At 48.2% G+C, this 23,338-nt stretch overlaps 1 protein-coding gene across 1 annotated transcript in view; it reads right to left on the bottom strand.

Annotated features, from left to right (window-relative positions):
• LOC146808610 (NACHT, LRR and PYD domains-containing protein 3-like) overlaps nt 1-21,482 on the bottom strand; it is a 567,098-nt gene extending 545,616 nt beyond the window's left edge. Inside the window, exon 1 of the mRNA XM_085623640.1 lies at nt 21,413-21,482. The gene's annotated coding sequence lies outside the window, so the exon portion shown is untranslated. The remainder of the gene's footprint in view (nt 1-21,412) is intronic.
• Nucleotides 21,483-23,338: the final 1,856 nt, after the last annotated feature.

Genomic DNA, 23,338 nt, shown 5'->3' with positions numbered 1-23,338 from the left:
CTGCTGCTTGAGCTGACAAGATGTTAATACAATTCGTTTCAATAACTTCAGTGTCTGTTGTGACTGCATAAGCGGCCACTAACTCTCCTGTACTTGTTCTCATGCATGAACCATCTACATACAATGTCAGGTCTGGATCTGATAATGGAATGTCTGTCAAGTCTTGTCTGGGTTTCGTCGTAATAGTAATGACTTCAATACAATCATGTGCCAATGGGTCTGTTCCACTTAATGGCAAGAGTGTGGCAGGATTTAATGTACTACAACGTCTGATTTCTATGTGTGGCTGGAACAATGTTAATTCGTAACCTGTCAGTCGTGCTATAGTCAAGTGTTGTGTTTGTGTCCGGTTCAAGAGAACCTCTACTGCGTGTGGTACTTGTACTGTCAATTGATGTCCTAATACTATGGAATCGCTTTGTCTGATCGCTAAAGCTGTCGCTGCGACTGATTTCAGGCACGCCGGAAGAGCCTGGGCTACTGGATCTAATGTGCTAGAAAAGTAAGCACATGGTTTGTGTGATCCTGCTTGTTCCTGAGTGAGTACTGACAAGGCAGTACCTTCACGTTCTGTAACAAAAAGTGTAAAAGGCTTACTGTAACATGGTGTCGCTAAAACAGGTGCTTGGCATAAGGCTTTCTTTAAGTCTTCAAAAGCTTGTGTATGTTCTTGAGTCCAAGGGAGGACAGTCGATGTCGCTGCCTCCTGGGTTGTCAACTGAATGAGTGGTTTTGCTAGAAATGCATATTGGGGAATCCACTGCCTACAGTACGAAGTGAGGCCTATGAAGGCCCGTACCTCCTTTTGTGTCTTGGGTGGTGGCATGTTTACAATTAACTGGATGCGGTCAGGTGTGAGCTGTCTCCCCCCCTTGGACAGCAAGTGCCCAAGGTACACAACTTGCTGGGCACAGAATTGCAGCTTCGAAGGGGACACCTTGTGCCCCTTGTCGGCCAGAAAATGTAAAACCGTCAGTGATGCTTTTTCACATTCGGGTTCGCTTCGGGCGGTGATCAGTAGATCATCGACATACTGAAGCAGGGCAGTGTTAACAGGCATGTGGATACTGTCAAGTTGTCTTTTCAGTGCTTGGCTATAGATGCTGGGGCTTTCTGTGAATCCTTGAGGTGCGCGTGCGAATTTAAAGCTTCGTCCATTTAAACAGAATCCGAACAAATATTGGCTTTCCGGATCGATTGGGACGCTAAAGAAGGCGTTCTTGAGGTCAATTACGGTAAAGAACGTTGCTTCTGAATCAATGGCTGTTAGTAATGAAGAGATATCTGGGACCACGGGATATTGTGGTACAATGCATTTATTCAATTCGCGCAGATCAATAACTAATCCATATACTGGGGGTGCTTTTGGATCAGTTCGTTTAAGAATCGGAATGATAGGAGAATTACATACATTGGAGTCGGTTTCCACAACCACTCCTTGTGCAATGAGCTCGTCAATGATTTGCAGCAAAGCCACTACAGCATCTGGAGGTAACTTGTATTGTCGCATTCGTGGTAATACCACTCCTGCTTTGAGTGTGACTCGATATGGTGTAATGTGCATACAACCTACATCAGTGGGGCCTTGTGCCCATAAATGTGCAGGTACATTCTGTAACCGGTGATCCATGTCTCTTAACACGTAGTGACCTTTAAAGTCACGCAAAAATAGTCGTACACCGTCCGGAGAACAACATATTATAGCTCCTAGAGCTTTCAGTGTCTTTATACCTAACAAGTTTTCTGGACATGATCTTGTAAGTAATAAATCTGTAGTCCGTGTCAATGGACCAACTGCAAGTGGAAGAGGTTGCGATACTTCGTTAATAATAGGCTTTCCTGAGAAACCAAGGGAAATATTCTGTGAGCCTGAGAGGGGTGCCCCTGGAACTTCGTCATGACTTATGGTTGTTCTGCTTGCCCCTGTATCAATTAAAAACTTTCTGTCTTTCCCTAATATTTGACTATGTACATAAGGACCTTCCTGATCTACAGGAACCTCAATAAGGGGTAAGCCAACTTCCTTCTCTAGGCTATTTCATGAGTATCGCTGATAATCGGGATAATCATTTTGTGCATACTGGTACATCTGTTGTGTCGTGTTTTGTGTTGCAGCAATAGGCTGTGGCTGTGATACTGCTACGGTCTGTTGTGGAACCGGCATAGGCTGTACATGCTGAGGTACTTGTTGTTGGATCTGATCCTGTCTAGGTGGACGTGGTCTCTCCTTGGTTTTACCCGTAGAGATATTGTGTTTCAGAACCGTACAATCGTTTATATAATGACCTGGCTGTTTACAATAGTTGCACGTCCCTTTAACAGGAACCGCTGAATTACTGGACTGTGTCGCACCCTTTTTATGACCGTCAGCTGGAACTGACTGAGCAACAAGCATTTTCATTTTCGTGTCTTTCATACGCCTTTGTTCGTGTTCTTGTTCTTCTCTAATTCTATTCTGGTGATACTGTAACATTTGTAACATTTGTGAAGGGGTGTTAGCTTGCCAAGTGCTCTCGACTTTCAATACTCTGTTCTTAACCTGGGGCAGGGAATTCTCGACTAGTTTTGTTACAAAAAGATGTGGATATGACTCGCTATTTGCTTTCAGGCCGCTATTAATACCAAAACATTTTTCAAATCGGGAATAAAAATCACTAGTGTCTTCATCGGGTTTCTGTTTACAGGCTGAGATTGCACCCCAGTCTTCCTTTTTCGTAGTTAATAAACGTGGCAATACTTGTACTAACAATCCTGGTAATGCTTTAGTTTTGTCCCCAAGCCCTCGGCCTGCAGTTCGGGCATTTTCTTCGTTTTCTAATGCGGTCCAATCAATCTTTTTCTCTCCCACCTCCCATTCTTTTTCTTTGAGTTTCTCGTAAATACCGGCAGGCAATAATACTTTTAATATTTTCATAATATCAGGATAGGTATAATCACCCATGAGTAACATGTCTTTTAGTTCACGGTGAAAACCTGCTGGATCTTTGTCATGGCTGGGCACTAATTTTTTCATTTCCAATAGTTCTATTTTAGTTATGGGCGTGTACACAAATACGCGCGAAAAAGAATCATCCTCATTTTTAACTGGGTGTACTTCGCGTAAAGGATTCTGTCTGTCTATGTAATACATTTTTCTTTCCATGGAGGGAGCTAATTCATGCTCTGGACATAGGAAGGCACTGTATCTGTGCCGATGTTCTAGAATTTCTTTAATTAGATCGGTACCCAGACCTCTCCATTTATTCATGAGTAATTCTATTAGTATATCAGGTAGGGGACCAGGATCGGAGTGTTGGCTTTTATATAATATAAGGAGGTGTTGTATCATGTATATACCAGCTAAACGCTGTTCGTCTGGTGAAAGACTCAAAAACGTGTGTGCTAGCGCGTCATCACTGTATTTTTCAGAACTGTCAGCCCATTGTACTGCTGACCTGGCTAATTCTTGTTCATCCATAGAATCGAGCACATGGTACCCCCTTCGTTCTCGAAGTATTTTATCAGTGGCCTGAAATAAATGTTCAGGGGTCCTTGGATTTGACATAGCTGCTTGAAAAATTCTGTTACTTTCTGGACGTATCGGGCGTATTGAATTATTAAAAGATCTTCCCTTACCTACATAAGCTATCATTTCTCTAGCTGGTAATTGTAATTGTCCTGTTGTCATTTCTGATTGTTCCTCCTCCTCCCCCTCTGATTCAGTTTTATCTGCTTCTAATCCTCTTTCATGTATTCGTTCTACTTCTTTTCGGATCTTTCGGTGCATAACTTCTATACTCTTCTGTTTATCATGTTTTCCGTCTGCTATATTCTGACCCCATCTGTTAAGTACTTGCATTTCATCTGGATCTACCTCAGGCCTATCTCTGTTTCTGATCAAGCAGTTTATAAAGAAGCGTAACAATAATTTTTGCATGTCCACTTTCTGGTATTCCATGGCCTCGCCAATACTTTCAGGACCTTGCCCTGTTTGGATAAAGTGATATATTTTGTCTAGATGGCCAATCATTCCTGGTAGCGTCATTAGATAGTTCGAAACTCGTCGTAGACGTACTGATGATAGCATCATTCTGCCGTCTTTACCGGGTACTGGATCATATCTACAATCTGTAAGAGGCTCATTAAATATATTGTGATTAGCTGTTTGAGGTGTATGTTGGTGTGCTAAATCCCTATAAGTCAACCTAGGTGCTGGCGGTGGCGTGGAAAAACCTCCTATCGCACCTCCTGAGGTGCCAAATCCAAAAGGATTTGTTGGATGTAAGGTAGGTAGTGTAGATGCAGGAAGGACTGTAGAAACAGGTGGAACGTTTGGAACGTGAGGAGGAGTTTGTTGCTGCGGAGGTGGGGGCAGATGATCTTGGGGTTGAGCGTCGTCAGCAGGTGGTGCGCGTGGCTGCGCACCATTAACATATTCCGGGGCTGCATCATCTAAATAGGAAGAAAGGAAAATGTCCTTTGCGGTCTTGGGGTGTACTTTAGTTGGAAGCAATGGAGGTGGCAGATCTTTTGGTACTTCCAGGGCGGCCTTGGGTAAACCCTCGGCCAGAAGAGGATACATACCATTCATAAGAGTGTTTCGTTGTCTGTCTACTTGTTCTGTTTTTACTCGGTTACCTTCCTCAATTAATATGTTTTCTCGGGCTTTGTCTGAATTCTCCCTACTTTTCTCTTCTTTTCTGAACGCTTTCTCTGCACGTCAATGCGATTCTTTACGCCATAATTCAATGGCATCTTTCTGTGACTGTCTAGCTTTCTTTTTCCATAATGCTTCTTCTACTCTCATGATGCAATCTGCATCCCATGTCCCAGCAGTGGGCCATCTCTGACTCTCTGCTAAATCCTTGGTGTAGTCCACCCATAAATCAAGATATAATATGGCATCTAGGCCATGTTTATGGTACATAAAGTACCCTGGAGTGTCCCTAGGTGGAATGGGAACAGCTTCTTCGAGTATCCCTTTTCTAGTTTTTATCTGTCTTAATTTTGAAAAAAACGGCATCTTTAAACCTTGTTACTTGATTCTTACTCGGACTTGAACACAATTAATACAATAAACACAGTAATGAAGATCGAACAATCACTCATACCACGACATTTTTTAAAACATATTAAAATATTTAACATTTAAAACGAACAACGATAATTAGAATAAAACTAGTTACTGACATAATACTAGATATACTGGATGTACTGCTAAACAGTACAGATACACTGCTGAAACAGTGCAGACCGGATCTGTGTACCCAAACCCGTCTTGACCGGCACAAACTAATGCGCACGTCTAAATGCGTCCCCAGCAACGGTACTCACCGGGAAGCACGGAACGGAAGGCCTCGGAAACTGGACTGGACTGGATCGGACTGGACTGGACTCGACTCGTGACATAGGTACTTCGGAACTTCGGAACCTGGTGGGCCTCTGTATACCTCGGATCTTGCTCTCTCAGCTAGGCTCTGGTCGGGATCCTCCGCACTCCTCACCGCCTCGTCTGGGTGTTGATCGCAGCCTCAGTCACCTCCGTTGGCCGGAGGGAGATACAGGAAATCCTGCGGGTACGCGTAGTTGTCCGTCCGGCTGTGGCAGGAGACCGGGCCTGCAACGCACCTCCGGCGCGTGAGGTGGGGAAGGTGTCCCTATTCGGGCGCCAATTATGTGGTAAATTTAAATTACCTAGACTTAATTTATGCGGTAAAGTTCAATAAGAATAACTCAGTAAAAATAAGAGGCAGAATCCGTGGTATTTGAGGTTTTAAAAGGGAATTTATTCCTTACAAAGGAATTGGTTCGAACCAGGCAATCGGGTTCCGTCACCACGAAGGTTCAGGAAGGGATAGGCAATACATTATTGACAGGTTATCATATATATAGTCAATGCATTACAGTAAAGACAGATGCAGGAGGCGTAACAGCTGATAGGAAAGATAAGAATACACATACGTAATAAAAAAGGCGTTACAATAGGCGTTACAATAGGCGTATACTAGAAACGTCATTATGGGGATGTCACAGGTGGGTGGATTCATAAGAGAATCCTGCAATGTCAGCAGAAATATATGACAGAGATGCGCGCGCAGCTGCATGACGTGTGATTGACGTGTAACTAGAGGGTGAAGGGGACTTGACATTTAGCCCTACATGAGGAGACAGAAGTCTGGGATGTCAGGACAACCTAATCCCAAATCGTATCTAATATCTTGTGTTTAAGGAACTATATTATCTGGAAGGAAAGGTCTCTCGGACAGAGTCTATTCTATACTGACTGCTAGTGCGTGTACAAGCGTCTACGTGTCTACATGAGATGCGAGGGGGCATGGGCCTACCAAGGTAACGGGAGCTATGAATTACTTGCACGGAGACAGTGAGGCCGGGCCCTTTGCTCTGCAGCTGGAAGGATGTTTACCTAAACTACTAGACAGGAATGTATTGGTTTGAGGAGCGGAGCAGATAACTTGAAGGCGAAATACAGTCTTGGCAGGCAACAGGCCGAGCCAGGCACCGTTTAGCCTCGCAGGGAGTAAGGCAAAGGTCAGAGATACAGATGCGAGTCCAGGCTGGAGCTTTCAGAGGCAGAAAGCAGGAAAAGGCTAGATGGCAGAATTCAGGGCCTACTTGCTAGAGCTGTAAAACGTGAAAGGTGCACCATATAAAGTCGGTGGCCAAGCATACTTAGGAACGGAATATCCGACCCATTCATGGCGGATCTGAAAGAGGACATGTTAACGTTGGACGCACATGTATTTGCGTCTTCATAGCTGGAAGTGGAGGGAACATACATGTACTTGTAGCACGTACATGGAGCCGTTGGGGTCTAAGATAGGGGACACAATTGATCATAAAATCCATATTTCCTCAAAGGGGTACCTTCCTGCACATAAACAATCTTCCCCTTAATGCAGACACCCTTTCTCTATGGTGCAAGGGTGCCTGCATTGGCGCTAGGCTGCTAAGTTTAGCGCCAGCGCAGGGGGGAAACGCAGGGGGATATTTATTGTTGTACATATGGTGCAGCCCTGCGTTTCCAAAGTGGCAGAGCACGGCGTTAAACTAAGGAGGCTAATGCTGCGCTCTGCCACTTCATTGTAAATATGTCCCACAGTTTCTAACCTGATAACACTATAATCCAACCCATGCGTTCTGTGTGACCACAGCGTTTCGTTTGACAACCCAATATGATCCATCCGAAAACATTCATCAATGGCCCAGACACACTGAACCTGCATCAGATTGTCCACAAACTCACACACATCGCTGGACACATCCTAGATGTCATTTTCGAAAATACAAAACAAGGTAGCTTTACTCCCGTCACATGATAGCACCACCGTTTGCTAAAACAACACAAAGCAACACACCTAAAACCCCCTTACATGCATCCACCTATCGACCCTGGAACAAACTCAATTTTGAACGCTTAGAAACACAGCTAACATCCAGTACAGATCAAGACGCAATAAACTCTGTTAAAAAACTATATGAGTGGCTACAGGACGTTTTTGATATCCTAATACCCCTAATAACGACACAAAAGAACAAAAGAAAACAGGCACCCTAGAGGAATACAGAGATAAAAGAGATAAAACAGCAAATTAGAAAACTGCAAAGTACTTGGCTCAAAACGAACACCAAACAAGACAAACTTCGCCTACAGAACCTTAACAGATTATACAAGTCAGCAATCAAAAAGATAAAAAAATGTACTATTCAGTCAGAATTCAAAATGCTAAAGGTGCAAATAAACAATTCTATAAAATTCTCACTGAATTTCATAAACCAAATTGCCTAGAAGGAGTTCATTCCATTAATCAAAATTTCACAAACTGCCAAATTATTACACGAACAAAGCAGACACCTTGGAAACCTTTTTAAAACAAAGAAAAGCCATCAGCACAAACCCTTTTCCAAACCAACAAACCAAGAATGTGCTAACCCAGACTCTCAATTCCTTCCAACAAATTTCACACGTTGAATTTATGGACCTGGTCAAAGCAAGCAGGCCTTCCGGCAACCCTTCTGACCCGTGCCCATTGCAAGCCGTCAAGATAATCCTTCAAACTACTTCGCTGCCACACCAGTAAGAAGAATCATAAACAATTACTGAAGATAACAAACCTGGATCCGCTTAACCTCGACAACTACAGACCAATTACAAATGGACTTTTCCTGGGCAAACTGATAGAAAGAGCAGCTTTCGTCCTGATGTCACAGTTCATTGAAGACAACGCCATACTTTCAGACTCCAAAATAGGATTCCGTCAAGGAAGAGGCACAGAATCTGCCCTTATTGCCATCTGGATGCCCTTAAGGACACAGTTGACCAGAACGGGGTTGCTGTACTACTCCTCTTGGACCTCTCGGCTGCCTTTGACACGGTTGACCATGACACTCTTGACACAAAGACTCTATGAAGCCGACATAGAGGGGACTGCTCTAGACTTGATCACATCCTACCTTCACAACAGAACTAATGCCATTCGTACCCCCTTTCTCTTCCAAATCGTACTTCACAAAAGCAGGAGTCCTGCAAGGCTCTATCATCTCACCCATGCTTTTCAACATTTACATGAAGTCATTACCAGCACTGATCAACCAATTTCACCTCACGTGCTATAACTATGAAGATGACACGCAAATACTCCTTAAATTGGAAAGCACCAAAGACAATGCAAACTTGCCAATTTTCAGTTGTCCCAGAGCCCTGGATCAATGGATGATGTGGAGCCATCTCAAACTGAATACTTCCAAAATAGAAATACTCACGTGCGGCAATTGGAAACATTATGATCTGCTCGCCACCTGGCCTGATGATCTGGGAACACCACCTAAAGTGTAAAAGGAAGTAAAAAACCTCGGAATGACCGTGGACTCCAAGCTATCAATGAATGCCCAAGTAGACAAACTAGCAAGATCAAGCTTTGTCACTATAAAACCTCTGCGACACATCTTTCCCCATCTGGGATTTCCACACAGGGTCCAGGCTACCATCTCCCTTGTTCCGTCTGAACTCGATTAAGCCAATAGCCTCTACCATGGATCACCTTTAATGACCATGAAACGACTACAATGGATTCAGAACTCGGCTGCCAGACTACCCTTGCATATCAAACCGCGAGACCACATCTCCCCTGCCTTGAAAGCCCTGCATTGGTTACCGGTTGCCAGAAGATCCACATTCAAGCTGCTTTGTATTACCAACAAAACAATACATGGAATGGGAACACTCTTCATCAGGAATTAAATCACCAAACACATTCAACAAAGAAACGTCCGCTCTAAATCATCATCATCATTAGCAATTGTAGAGCGCCTGGTTACACCAACGGTGTGTCCCTGGGCTGAGCAGAAACTCAGAAATGACACGAGATAGGTAGGAGAGCCCTAGTTGTAATGTTTCAAGGTCTCTTAAGGTTTATAGGTGGGGAAAAAACAAGTTTCAGTCTTTTCCTAAAGGCAGCTTCACATGGCAGTGAATTCCTATGTTTTGCTGCCAGGTATTTGAAAGAGTAGCCTCCTAGCCTGGCCTTCCTAAATCTGGGTACTATTACCAGTGATTTTCCTTCAGATCTTAGGCTTCTGTTGGGGGTGTAGGGTGTAATCATGTCTTGTAGATAACTTGGGCCTTTATTTGCTAGGATACGATGGCAGAAGCCCATTGCCTTGAACAGGATCCTCTTGCCCACAGGCAACCAATGCAATTTGGCCAGGGCCTTTGTGTTGGACGATCTTCTAGGTAGATTCAGCACTAGCTGGGCAGAGGCGTTTTGGACTGATTGCAGCTTCATCAGCCTTTTATGTGCTACACCTAGATATAGAACATTGCCGTAGTCAATCTGAGAGGTGACCACTGCATGTATTATAGTTTTTCTGGCTTGAACCGGTAGCAGGTCAATGACTTTCCGTAGGGTTTTTAGCGTTACGAAACAATTGCCTGTTATTTTTCGGATTTGATTTTCATATGTCAGGTTGGGGTCAAGCCAAACTCCCAGGTTCTTGACTTTGGTTTTAGGGGTTGGGAGCTGGCCAAGTGCTTCCTACCACCAACTAATGTCCAGATAGAAGGCGCTCTCCCCATTACCATCACTTCTGTCTTACTGCCATTAAGTTTTAAGCAGTGGTCTGCCATCCATGCTGTTACTTCCTCCATACATTGGAAGAATTGATGTGCATTAAGTTCTGGGTTTTGCGATAGTGTGACGATAAACTGAGCATCGTCAGCGTAAAATACAATGGACACTTTGTGGCCTTCCACTATATTAGCAAGGGGTCCCATATATCGGTTGAACAATGTGGGGTTCAGTATTGACCCCTGGGGAACTCCTTGTAATAGGGAAGATGTCTTGGAAGTGAAAGTGTCTTGTGTAACCTGGAAACCCCTTTCCGCCAGGAAGGATTTCATCCAGCTCAGAGCTGTACCCCTGATTCCACAGGATTATAATCTCTGTAGGAGGAGGCCAACAGGATCAGTGCAGCTGTGTGTCCTTCGTCCGCCCGTTGTCTTAGAGATTCTGTGGCCAGGAGCAAGGCGGTTTCAGTTGAATATGAGGCACGGAAACGGGATTGTGAGCAGTGTAGTAGGTCATTACTATCGATGTGTTTTGTGAGCTGCGTGTTAACTATTTTTTCTGCGATTTTAGCAAAGAAAGGTAGGAGCTAGATGGGGTGTGGATTATCTAGTACCTCATAATCTATTTGTGGTTTTTTCCTTAAGGGGCGGACCATAGCTTGCTTATATTCATAGGGAACTTCTCCCGATTGGAAGGACCGGGAGATAAGTTCTGATATGAAAGGTACGATACAATTTGCTCCTTGTAATAAGATTTCGGGATGGGCTGGGTCCCTCTGTGAACCTGATTTGATTCAGTTTGCTAGTTTCCTTATTACATCTGGCTCTGGCATTATAAATTCCTCTAGGGTTGCAACTTTGACTACCGTGGATGTAGTGTCTTTGGGGCTAGTGGCCTGGCGTGCTTCTCTAGGGAAGGTGTCATAGATCTTTGTCACTTTCTCTGCAAAGAAGTCGGCAATTCTATTGCAGGATTCCTCCGATGTGGAGGGGCGCTCTGTTAGTCTATCTGCTGAGTGTAGGGATTTTAATATGGCAAACATCTCTATTGAGGAGTTTTTGGCCATTTCAATTTTCCCGGTGTAGAACTCACAACGAGTTTTCTTTATCATAGCGTAGTATGTTTTTTTGTTGTTGTTTATATTCTCCTTTAATGTTTGCGCAGTAGTTCTTACGCCACCTGCGTGTCAACTGTTTGCACTTGTGTTTGGCCTTCATTAAGGTGTCATTGAACCGTGGAGCTGAGATGCTCCTCCTCCTTGTATTTTTGGTCGTCCGGGGCGCTATTTCATTCAGCGCTCCGGTTATCCATGATCCCACTTGTCTGTTGGCTAGGTTACTATCCTTATCCAGCTCTGGCTCATTTTTTCATAGCGCCTGCGTGAACGAGTCAGGATTAAACTTCTCCCACCTCCTTCAGGTTACTAACTTTTTGGGTAAGCTGACTCTTGGGTTAGTGTGTGGGATATGAAATGGGATTATGTGGTGATCGGACTATGGGATTGGCCAAGATGCTCCCACTTCCATGTCAGTTATATTAGTGAAAATAGGATCTAAAATGTGTCCTGCTTGATGTGTAGGTGCGTTAACTTTTAGGGAAAGGTGTAAGATCATGGGGTCTTTACACACAGTTTGTGCCTCAGGTCTAGTAGTTTCATCAATGTGTATATTAAGGTCCCCTAGAACGAGGAGTTTGCTGTGACGTATGGCTGTGTGTATGATTTTTTCACCTAAACTGGAATTGTGTTTCTGGCCCTGGAGGACGGTAAATCAGGAAACCAGGTATGGTACTGTTGCCTGCTATTGCAAGTGTGAAAAAGATCCCCTCACATTTGTCAATTTCTGATTTTTAATGTCACATTTTATCATTGATTTAGAGAGTATAGCAATCATCCCCCCCCCCCTTTGTGGAACCCGGTCCTGTTTTGCTATCCCGTAGCCTTCCGGTATGGCATCTAGGATGTCCGGGGTAGAGCTGTCGTGGAGCCAGGTTTCAGTCAGGAACATGGCATCGGGTTTTTTTTCCTCAAGTACATCGTAAATTTCGTATTTATGTTTAGTTAGGGATCTACAGTTCAGCAGGAGGAAGGACAGTCCTTCTCTCTGTTGAGTATTCCTTATTGTTGAGGTGAAATCCTTGTTGCAATTGCCGCAGGAGAGCTACTCCTTGTCTCCGTGTACATTGTGTTTGCATGCCTCCCAAATGGGTGGCATCAGGTTTTTTAGCTCATTCGCTGTGTATTTAACATCGTGATGGAGTAACCCACAGCCAGGATTCATGGCCACTGGGCCTGGTCAGGCGTGGATGGGCTTGCCTTAGGCGCGCCAGCAGCGCGCCTGCTGCATGCATCCGCTGCGCTCGTCCGCTGGCACATCAGAGTTAAGTAGGGTGTTTCTCGGTGAAACTCCTCCTCCGCTCCACCCCCTCCTCTTAGAAAACAAGGGGGCAGATTTATGTTAACTGGCGCATCCCTGCATATCAGCAGGGATGCGCCAATTATTAAGCGCCACAGCTGCGCCACCATGGATGCGCCGCATTTATAATGCGGCGCACCATGGGGCAAAAACGGCACAGATGCGTGACGCATCTGTGCCGTAAAAGTGGGGGGCCCTATCTGTACAATGCTGTGTCAATCCTTACGCCTGCTTCAAGCAGGCGCAGGGTTTTGACGCAGCATGGGCCTAAAAGTGACTGAGTGAAATCTTGTAGATTTCACTCAGCCACTTTTAGGAGGCGTTCCTGTGCCGGAACGCCCCCACCTGCCCTGGAACGCCTACATGTGGCGCAGGGCTTTAGAACGTGACGCATCTCCCAGATGCGTCACGTTGTAAATACCCCGCACCATGGCGCAGGATTTGCGCCGCCGCTGCGTCACAAAAGTGACGCAACGGCGGCGCAAAAGTGGCGCAAGTGCAACATAAATCTGCCCCAAGGTGTGGGTAATTGCACTCTGCTTTGCCACACCCTACAAACAATCGGCACACAGCCGTGCTGGACCAAGGCGGGAGAGCAGGTGAGAATGAGGCTTGTTTAAAAGCGATTCAAAGCGATATGTGAGGCTTAGTTTAAAAGAAAATAAAATGGTTTAAAACAGGAATTTTAAAGCAGTTCACAGTGGTGAAAAACTCTTCCAGCCCCCTGTGGGATGTGACTGGCTCTCAGATGCAGCCTCGTGTTATCTGCAGTGGCACCTTGCCTCAAACTCCCACTGTACAAGAAAATAAATTTAGGGGGCACATCCTTCTCTGTACAAGCAGCCAAACTATGGAACACTTTAGCCTCAAACATAAGACCTACGGATAACCACCTTATCTTCAGATGACTACTCAAGAGTCGGCTCTTCGCCACATAAACACTATACTCAAACATAAATATATAGCGTATCCCTCTGTATATGAGCATTTATTTAGACTATAGATCTGTACCGACATGTGTATTGCTTTGTATAAACATGCATAATAATTATGTTTTAAAGATATAGATATTCGTTATCTCTTCTTAACAAATATACATATTACTTACAGTTAAATTACTCTATGTTTAACATGTATATAGGTGACTGCATAAATAAGTGTTTTATAATAATCATTTATCTACATTTGCTTCACTATTGCATTACAAAAAAAATGAAATACAGCAACACTTGAAAGTCTGAGTTTATTAAGTGCCACTTGAATCCACATATATTACCCTCCTTATACGCATATACCTTCCATGTACATGTGTATCTTTATATGTATTTCTTTGCTTCTAATTCAGCATATCCAATGCACGACCCTATATCTCAGTCTATATCTCTCACAATATGTACTCTGAATACACTCTGACTCACCTCAAAGCTCATCTTACTAGTCTTTCCAATGCACTACCTTAGCTCTCACCCTATAACTCTCTCAATATATCTTCCACCTCCTCTCTGACTCATCCCAAACCCCATGCCACAACTATGAGCCCCAAAATAACCCTTTCTAGACTCTTCCCTCCACTACCCTTCCTTTCATCATCTCATACCTCGATTACTATTCGGATCTCCCAATTAATCCTTTCTAAACACTTCCCCCGACTCTTCCCCCTCCACATCCCCTTTACTCATCCCAAACCCCCTCCTACTGCTATGAACTCCAGAAAATAACAAGCATTTGCAATGCAATAGGTCTCGCATTTGTTGGCTTTGGAGCTATTGGCATTGTATATGGCAATGTTTTTTTTGCAGTGAAGTGATTATTTAAAGAAAAAAAGTGCACACCAGACCATATTATAATTTGTAATAGCAACTGTATAGTAAAGCTATGGCTATGTTAACATAGAGGAGAGTGAATGGATGAATAAAAATACAAAAAAAAGGAAATGCCTCTCTCCTTTCTGATTGGCTGCCAGAATCAGGTAGGCAACCTTTCTTCCTGGCAACTACAGGCAGTAGCCCCATTTTGTGAGAAGCAGGTCCTAAGAGGGTGTTTCTGGAAATCGCTGCTCAATTTTTCCCAGCTGCTGCACAGTCAAGAGAGTCATGTCTTTCTGCACCATCGAGTGAAGCTGCAACAGATGAGGAAGACGTGCAGGGCCTTAGCAAAGCCAGCAAAGAGGACAAGCATTCGACATGTGAGCATTGTTTACTCTTGAGGATGCAAAATGAAGCTGAGCCATGGGGCAGGAGGCCACTGCTCCATCAGAACATCAACCACATGGGGGAGGAGGCCACTACTCCATCAGAACATCAACCACATGGGGCAGGAGGCCACTGCTCCATCAGAACATCAACCACATGGGGCAGGAGGCCACTACTCCATCAGAACATCAACCACATGGGGCAGGAGGCCACTGCTCCATCAGAACATCGACCACATGGGGCAGGAGGCCGCTGAGCCATCAGAACATCAACCACATGGGGCAGGAGGACACTGCTCCATCAGAACATTAACCACATGGGGCAGGAGGCCACTGCTCCATCAGAACATCAACCACATGGGGCTGGAGGACACTGCGCCATCAGAATATCGACCACATGGGGCAGGAGGCCACTGCTCTATCAGAACATCAACCACATGGGGCAGGAGGCCACTGCGCCATCAGAATATCGACCACATGGGGCAGGAGGCCACTGCGCCATCAGAACATCGACCACATGGGGCAGGAGGCCCCTGCATCATCAGAACATCGACCACATGGGGCAGGAGGCCACTGCTCCATTAGAACATCAACCACATGGGGCAAGAGGCCACTGGGCCATCAGAATATCGACCACATGGGGCAGGAGGCCACTGCACCATCAGAACATCGACCACATAGGGCAGGAGGCCACTGCTCCATTAGAACATCAACCACATGGGGCAGGAAGCCACTGCGCCATCAGAACATCAACCACATGGGGCAGGAGGCCACTGCTCCATCAGAACATCAACCCCATGGGGCAGGAGGCCACTGCTCCATTAGAACATCAACCACATGGGCCAGGAGACCCCTGCGTCATCAGAACATCAACCACATGGGGCAGGAGGCCCCTGCGTCATCAGAACATCCACCACATGGGGCAGGAGGCCACTGCTCCATCAGAACATCGACCACATGGGGCAGGAGGCCACTGCGTCATCAGAACATCCACCACATGGGGCAGGAGGCCACTGCTCCATCAGAACATCGACCACATGGGGCAGGAGGGCACTACTCCATCAGAACATCGACCACATGGGGCAGGAGGCCACTGCGCCATCAGAATATCGACCACATGGGGCAGGAGGCCACTGCACCATCAGAACATCGACCACATAGGGCAGGAGGCCACTGCTCCATCAGAACATCAACCACATGGGGCAGGAGGCCACTGCTCCATCAGAACATCAACCACATGGGGCAGGAGGCCACTGCTCCATCGGAATATCGTCCACACGGGGCAGGAGGCCCCTGCGTCATCAGAACATCGACCACATTGGCAGGAGGCCACTGCTCCATCAGAACACCAACCACATGGGCAGAAGGCCACTGCGCCATCAGAATATCGACCACATGGGGCAGGAGGCCACTGCGCCATCAGAATATCGACCACATGGGGCAGGAGGCCACTACTCCATCAGAACATCAACCACATGGGGCAGGAGGCCACTACTCCATCAGAACATCAACCACATGGGGCAGGAGGCCCCTGCGTCATCAGAACATCAACCACATGGGGCAGGGGGCCACTGCTCCATTAGAACATCAACCACATGGGGCAGGAGGCCTCTGAGCCATCAGAACATCAACCACATGGGGAAGGAGGCCACTGCGCCATCAGAATATCGACCACATGGGGCAGGAGGCCACTGCGCCATCAGAACATTGACCACATGGGGCAGGAGGCCACTACTCCATGAGAACATCGACCACATGGGGCAGGAGGCCACTGCGCCATCAGAATATCGACCACATGGGGCAGGAGGCCACTGCGCCATCAGAACATCAACCACATGGGGCAGGAGGCCACTGCTCCATTAGAACATCAACCACATGGGGCAGGAGACCCCTGCGTCATCAGAACATCAACCACATGGGGCAGGAGGCCACTGCTCCATCAGAACATCGACCACATGGGGCAGGAGGGCACTACTCCATCAGAACATCGACTACATGGGGCAGGAGGCCACTGCGCCATCAGAATATCGACCACATGGGGCAGGAGGCCACTGCACCATCAGAACATCGACCACATGGGGCAGGAGGCCACTGCTCCATTAGAACATCAACCACATGGGGCAGGAGGCCACTGCTCCATCAGAACATCAACCACATGGGGCAGGAGGCCACTGCTCCATCAGAACATCAACCACATGGGACAGGAGGCCACTGAGGCATCAGAACATCAACCACATGGGGCAGGAGGCCACTGAGGCATCAGAACATCAACCACATGGGGCAGGAGGCCACTGCTCCATCAGAATATCGACCACATGGGGCAGGAGGCCACTGCTCCATCAGAACATCAACCACATGGGGCAGGAGGCCACTGCTCCATCAGAATATCGACCACATGGGGCAGGAGGTCCCTGCGTCATCAGAACATCGACCACATGGGCAGGAGGCCACTGCTCCATCAGAACACCAACCACATGGGCAGGAGGCCACTGCGCCATCAGAATATCGACCACATGGGGCAGGAGGCCACTGCGCCATCAGAACATCAATTACATGGGGCAGGAGGCCACTACTCCATCAGAACATCAACCACATGGGGCAGGAGGCCCCTGCGTCATCAGAACATCAACCACATGGGGCAGGAGGCCACTGCTCCATCAGAACATCGACCACATGGGGCAGGAGGCCACTACTCCATCAGAACATCGACCACATGGCCAGGAGGCCACTGCTCCATTAGAACATCAACCACATGGGGCAGGAGGCCACTGCGCCATCAGAACATCGACCACATGGGGCAGGAGGCCACTGCTCCATTAGAACATCGACCACATGGGGCAGGAGGCCACTACTCCATCAGAACATCGACCACATGGCCAGGAGGCCACTGATCCATTAGAACATCAACCACATGGGGCAGGAGACCCCTGCGTCATCAGAACAATAATCACATGGGGCAGGAGGCCACTGCGTCATCAGAACATCCACCACATGGGGCAGGAGGCCACTGCTCCATCAGAATATCGTCCACACGGGGCAGGAGGCCACTACTCCATCAGAACATCAACCACATGGGGCAGGAGGCCACTGCGCCATCAGAATATCGACCACATGGGGCAGGAGGCCACTGCGCCATCAGAACATCGACCACATGGGGCAGGAGGCACTACTCCATGAGAACATCGACCACATGGTCAGGAGGCCACTGCTCCATTAGAACATCAACCACATGGGGCAAGAGGCCACTGCGCCATCAGAATATCGACCACATGGGGCAGGAGGCCACTGGGCCATCAGAACATCGACCACATGGGGCAGGAGGGCACTACTCCATCAGAACATCGACCACATGGGGCAGGAGGCACTACTCCATGAGAACATCGACCACATGGTCAGGAGGCCACTGCTCCATTAGAACATCAACCACATGGGGCAGGAGGCCACTGCTCCATCAGAATATCGACCACATGGGGCAGGAGGCCACTGCTCCATCAGAATATCGACCACATGGGGCAGGAGGCCACTGCGCCATCAGAACATCGACCACATGGGGAAGGAGGGCACTACTCCATCAGAACATCAACCACATGGGGCAGGAGGCCACTGCTCCATCAGAATATCGACCACATGGGGCAGGAGGCCACTGCGCCATCAGAACATCGACCACATGGGGCAGGAGGCCACTGCGCCATCAGAATATCGACCACATGGGGCAGGAGGCCACTGCGCCATCAGAATATCGACCACATGGGGCAGGAGGGCACTGCTCCATCAGAACATCAACCACATGGGGCAGGAGGCCACTGCTCCATCAGAACATCAACCACATGGGCAGGAGGCCACTGCTCCATCAGAATATCGACCACATGGGGCAGGAGGCCACTGCGCCATCAGAACATCGACCACATGGGGAAGGAGGGCACTACTCCATCAGAACATCAACCACATGGGGCAGGAGGCCACTGCTCCATCAGAATATCGACCACATGGGGCAGGAGGCCGCTGAGCCATCAGAACATCAACCACATGGGGCAGGAGGCCACTGCGCCATCAGAACATCGACCACATGGGGCAGGAGGCCACTGCGCCATCAGAATATCGACCACATGGGGCAGGAGGCCACTGCGCCATCAGAACATCAACCACATGGGGCAAGAGGCCACTGGGCCATCAGAACATCGACCACATGGGGCAGGAGACCACTGCTCCATTAGAACATCAACCACATGGGGCAGGAGGACACTGCTCCATTAGAACATCAACCACATGGGGCAGGAGGCCACTGCTCCATTAGAACATCGACCACGCAACGAAACCTCAAGTCTGGGTATGAGCGGGATCACACCCGGTGGCAGAGGCAGGGAGCGTGTGCCGAGGTGCAGGAGGGCATAACATTGCCAAGCGTGCCTGAAGAACACCAGGATTTATTTATTGTTGATGCACAGTTAGTGAGGTATGCAGATATAAAATATTTAATGTAGAATGTCAGTTATGTCATATACAAGAGCTTAAGGGTATTGCAATAGAGAGCAGCTCATGAAGGAGCCCAGGTATTAAAATGTTTCATAGAAACATTCCATATAGAGTTTCAAGCCCATCATAAACACAGCTTGAACATGTCACAGCAGCGAGCGGTTCATGGGGGCGTGGGAGAGCCTGTTGAAAAGAGGCTTCTATTCCATACAGGACACTGGGGGGCTGCGCCAGCCTGGGGTGCACTCAATGCATTTAGTTTATTCGCTGCACACCCCAAATATTGTACATAACGGGTGGGTAATCTGAATGCAGGCTTCTGCGAGAACTGAACACAGCACTTCCCTGGACTGAGGGTGGATTTTCCCCAGTGTGGACTTCAGCTGGCGGGAGTGGCAGGTGCGTATGATGAGTGTTAAAGACTTGGTGGTAACTGAGAAGCCGGCACGGAGGCCTTTCGTCTGATTGTCACCAGTTTGGGACCAACCTCCTTATCGGCCACACATGTCCGGATTCGTTGCTGTTCCGGGTCATAACCCCGTCCAGGCGGCGAGCACTCCCTCCCCGCTCCCCCCTGGTTTGTTTGTGGGCCTATCCTGCCCTCTCCGGCTTAGCCGGGTTTTCCTGATTGCGGGGGCGTGGCATGGAGGGGTCCCGCCGCCGGCCGGCGTTTTACCCTAGGCCTCTATTGGGTCCGGCTTTGCCTTCCCCGGCCTGGGTCCTGATGTGTTTGCTGGTTGAGGGCATGTGACTGTTGTTTACACAATGGGCGTGGGTCCTCTCTGCTACCAGTAAAGTCCTCCTAACTACACAAATACCCCATTTCTACCAACATGTTACGGGAGGGGGGGAGGGGGGGCGGCAGCATTTGCCCCGAGCAGCTGCGACTCTTTCTGTTGCAGTTGCGCAAGTGACCTCCGGCTCAAGGAACTGAAACGCCCATCCCTCGTCGTCTACTCTTAATGGACTGGACAATTCCTTGTATTTTTTTTCTGACAGTAGTTTATTTATTTCATGGAGTGCTCTGCACAGCACAGCGACAATACCCAGCAGCACACCAAGGGCCCGATTCACAGAACTAACTTAAGACAACATCCTAAACTTACTACTTTTGGTATTCACAGAATGGATTTACGACTACTAACTTTACGTCCACACTCGGGCTGGAAATTCTGGCCAGAGGCGGAGCTTCCGTCCGGTGGCGGAGATTTAGCCATGGCCGACATCTCCACCTCTGGGCCGGCCCGAGTGCGGACGTAAAGTTAGTAGTCGTAAATCCATTCTGTGAATACCAAAAGTAGTACATTTAGGATATTGTCTTAAGTTAATTCTGTGAATCGTAATTCTGTGAATCGGGCCCACTTTGCCCAACACTTCATATCAAAGGCCCAGATAACACCCAGTACCTGCACCATCACCCAGGACCCCATGGCACATCATAGAGAACCCAGAGTGCCCGGTAACATACCTAGCAGACATTACCAGTATACCAATGCACGGCATACCACTGCACGACATACCACTGCATGGCATACCACTGCACGGCTTATCACTACACGGCATACCACTGCACCGCATACCACTGCACAGCTTACCACTGCACGGCATACCACTGCATGGCATACCACTGCACGGCATACCACTGCATGGCTTACCACTGCACGGCATACCACTGCACGGCATACCACTGCACGGCTTACCACTGCACGGTTTACCACTGCACGGCATACCACTACACGGCATACCACTGCACCGCATACCACTGCACAGTTTACCACTGCACGGCATACCACTGCATGGCATACCGCTGCACGGCATACCACTGCATGGCTTACCACTGCACGGCATACCACTGCACGGCATACCACTGCACGGCTTACCACTGCACGGCTTACCACTGCACTGCATACCACTGCATGGCACAACACTGCACGGCATACCACTGCACGGCATACCACTGCACGGCATACCACTGCACGGCTTACCACTGCACGGCATACCTCTGCACTGCATACCACTGACTGGCCAAGAGAATAATCTGAAGGCATTTTAGTGCAACGGGGCACAGGAGTGTGAGAGGACCCTGCACCTCAATTATGGCCGGATTCTAATAATCCAGCAATGGCGGGGGGCATTCCTTCGCTACATTAGGGTACAAACTTCCCCTCACTAAACCCCCACCTACGTCACTGGCCATTGCATCGGCCCAGACCATTCCCTCAGGCAGGCAGACCTGTGATTCTTCACAATCAGGCAGCAACGCCTCTTACCTTCACAGCATCGCTCCCTCTGTCACAGCTCACAAATGTTTCATCACAGATTGTACGTGACAAACAGTCCTGCTCGCAGCTCTTCCCCCACACTTTCTTTGGAAACACTTCTGCTTCACACAGCAGCAGCACGTGGTTTCCCCTCTAAGAGGAAGTGGTATCTGCCTGTCAAATCATGGCAGAATGTGTCAAGTGGTCTCACTGTGCGGCAGGACCTCAAACATGTCGGCGTTATAGAAGGCATGTTCATACAGCCCAGACGTGCACGACAGGAAGCCACCTTTGGGCCCCTGGTCTGTCCTGCACCTCTCTACAGTTCATCCAAGGGGCGCTGCAGGGCTCTGGTTTTACCGCACCTTCTTCAGATACCGCGATTCCCATCAAGCCTTGCTGGGCCGCAGAGTGATGCCCCTCAAGAGGGGCGTCGTGCGGGGCCCTGTGGCCCCTGTGGCCTACTGTGGGCCCCCCTCAAGAGACCTCCATTCAGACTGAGGCCTGTGGATTACTGTGACATGTGGGGTCTCCCCACTTTCTGAGGGAGCAGGAATAATGTTGTGTTATGACACTACCCTGTTAGTGGCCTCTCCCCACAGACAGGGCTCTGGGATTAAAGGAACCACAAAGTACCACGCGGGCACCCATGACATTTGCTTTTAACAATAAACATTAATTGGTGTAGGGAGGGGCAGGAGTCTAAGTTCAGGGCACCTCAATGACGCACTGTACGAAAATGGCCACTTTCTGAGCCGCCAGACACACGCTGGACAGTAAGAAACCAGGGAGACTGGGGGCCTCCGCAGTAGCGGCCGCAATTTAACGGAGGCAGGGGGTAAGTAAAAGATTTATTTTTTTTTAAAAGCACTTACCTGCAGGCCGGCTGCTGCCTCTCGGTCCTCTTCGCCGCTTCCAGGGGCAGGAACCAGGAACAGGATAGCAGCATGGTAATTGGTCTGAGCGCTGTGGCTCGGCACTCAGAGAGGGACTCGGGGCTGGGCATGTTCTCCACGCAGGCTTTATTTTGTTTTTTTTTGCAGAGTTTTATATAGCGCGACCTTGACCTGAATCGGGTATCAGAGCGCTTTACATAGCACCAGTTACGTTACATGAGGACACACATTCCTCTCCCCAATTTAATGCAGCATCGTGATTGATCTGAGCCCAGTGGTGCGTCGCTCAGAGTGGGATTGGACGTCTGGGCATGTTCTCCACGCAGGCTGCAATGCAGCGTTGTGATTGGTCTGAATGCCGTGGCTCGGCACTCAAAGAGGGACTGAGGGCCTGGGCATGTTCTCCACACAGGCTGTAATGCAGCGTTGTGATTGGTCTGAGCCCAGTGGTGCGGCGCTCAGAGAGGGACTGGAGGTCTGGGCATGTTCTCCACGCAGGGTGTAATGCAGCGTTCTGATTGGTCTGAGCCCAGTGGTGCGGCGCTCAGAGAGGGACCGGGGGCCTGGGCAGGTTCTCCACCCAGGCTCTACTTTTGTGCTACAAAGGGCCGAAAGGGCTGACCAAACAGTCCTGCACACTTAAGTGAGTACCTACCACCCCTCCCCTATTCCTGTTAGAGCCAGCCCGCCCCCAACTAGCCGAGTCAAAAATAATAAAATTATAATAACGCTTGATATTATCATTTTATTTTTCCTTTATCAAGTTCAAGTGCTCACAGAGCAGTGGGGCGACGCTCCTGCGCCTTAGAGGAGGAGCCGCCTTGTGACGTGGAGAATGTACAGCACTCTGTGCAGAGGGCACTCTATAATGCACCTGTTCCACCTCATCACACCACCAGGGGGCTTAGGCCTTACTCCTCTGAACATCACACAAAGTGCAATTAACTTGTCAAGTTTTTATTTAATCCACCACGAAAATATATATATATTCCCATCTTACTCTACTCTCAAAAGGCTGGATGTCAACTTTGTATTACAT

This window comes from Triturus cristatus, chromosome 8, assembly GCF_964204655.1.
Source record: "Triturus cristatus chromosome 8, aTriCri1.1, whole genome shotgun sequence".
NCBI lineage: Eukaryota > Metazoa > Chordata > Amphibia > Caudata > Salamandridae > Triturus > Triturus cristatus.
This window is presented reverse-complemented; position numbering and strand designations above follow the sequence as displayed.